We start from the raw sequence: 1848 nt of genomic DNA on the forward strand, positions 1-1848 counted from the left end.
GCTGTTTAGTCTGAAAAAGTATGGTGCATTTCTTCTGTGAATGTTGAGAGGATTTCGACAGAGGTGTTGCTGCCTATGTCTGAGTTTAAATCCTCACTTAAATATTCGCATCTGGAGAAGTTTAGAAGACCCGTTTTTTAACTACTCTCCAACAAACTTCATTGCACACAGTATATCACTCTTTTTGTGGCTTTTCTCTTCCCTTAATAGTGTACGTGGCTCAGGTAAAGAGTAGTTATAAAAAAGAATAAGTAGACTCTGGAAATTTCTTGATTCATCAAGCTATCTTAAAATAGGATTTTTAGGCCCAAATTCACACTGAGTTTCAGAGTTTGTGTACATTTAATTTACTATTCTATCCATCTTGAGGCTGAACTGATGTTTTTGTTTGTTAATGTGAGTGGTCTTTCTAATCCCATTAAGTGGAAACAAAGTTTACAAATGTAAATCCATTTTACTTTGATTTAGTGCTTTTGCAAGACCAGGTTTCACAAATCAAGGCCTGAACTTTGACAGCAGGAGTAGTTTCAAAAGGTGTTTTTCTCCCACCTTCAAGAGAAAAGGACTAAGGCCTTTCTAGGGATTCCTTTTTTCTCCTCCAAAGATAAACACTGGTAGTGTGGGAGGTTGAGAGGATCAGAGGCTTGGCAGAGCCCTTTTGTCCAGAAGTGAATGTTGAGCCTAAGAAGCTGAGATCCTGCAGATGGAATACAATCTGTGAGATTATTTCTGCTGTTTTCCTATTGTTAAATCAAGTCCCAGTCTTTGAATGGAAGAAATTTAACTGGGAATCTCTGTTGGGCATTGAAAATGAAACTCTGTGTCAGAAGACCTGGGACAAGCCATAATCACTTTAAGCCTCACTTCTCATATGTATGAAATAATAGCAATGATGGATAATATTTTATTGAACAACTGGAATGTGTTAGAAACTTCTCATTTCTATCTCTAATCCTCACAACAGCTCACATGAGTATCTCAAAGAATTAATTTAGTCAAGCTTACATGAAAATGTCTGCCATGCTGTCTAATGTTCTGGAAATCAAATGGGGCAATTTATGTAAAATCATCTGAAAATTGAAGTTACTGTTCTCATTAGGAAGGACTCTTGGCTAGCTTTCTGGAAATCAATTTTATAGCTTCTTTTTTTCATAATTCAGTTGCTCTCAGAGGAAAAAGAAATTGTGTACAGACTATAAATCTTCATAAAGAATATGTCAAAATAGGAACATAGAGTTACACATTGTTTCCCCTGAAAAAACAACTTTAAAAAAGTTGATGTAACACTCGATGGATATTATTAAGATGAAAATATGGTATTAGGATATTTAAAGCCTAGTGAGAAAAAATTTACATTTTTCTCTGTAATTCAATAAATAAATCATTATTTATAAGAAAAAATATGAATAAAAAGAAAAATAACCTAATTAACATGACCAATAAAAAGTAATAGAGTGAGTGATACATGTTTTTCTAAAGTATGTTTATGCTTTTATTTCAAAAGTTTACACACCAAAATTATAGCACCTCTTTTTATATTTTTGAAACTGTTAAAAATTATATAATGAACATGGTAGAGAGGGAGAAAGTACACATGTGTACACAGGGATGAACCTTAATCCTCACACACAGGCATGCAAGAAATATCATTTTCAAAAATAATTTCAACACTTTAATTTCTGCTACCAAGACTCTGTTCTATCCATCTGGTAAAAAATTCAATTGTCATCATTCTTGGTGTCCCCTCACGTCAACCTCTCTGTTCTTTTCCATGCCAAGGCACTGGGGGACAGTCATTGGTAACGTTATTCAATCATCCACTCCCCTGTTTGCAAAATCCCTTCAGGT

The sequence above is a fragment of the Lemur catta genome, chromosome 12 (genome assembly GCF_020740605.2).
Source record: "Lemur catta isolate mLemCat1 chromosome 12, mLemCat1.pri, whole genome shotgun sequence".
In the NCBI taxonomy this organism is placed as follows: domain Eukaryota; kingdom Metazoa; phylum Chordata; class Mammalia; order Primates; family Lemuridae; genus Lemur; species Lemur catta.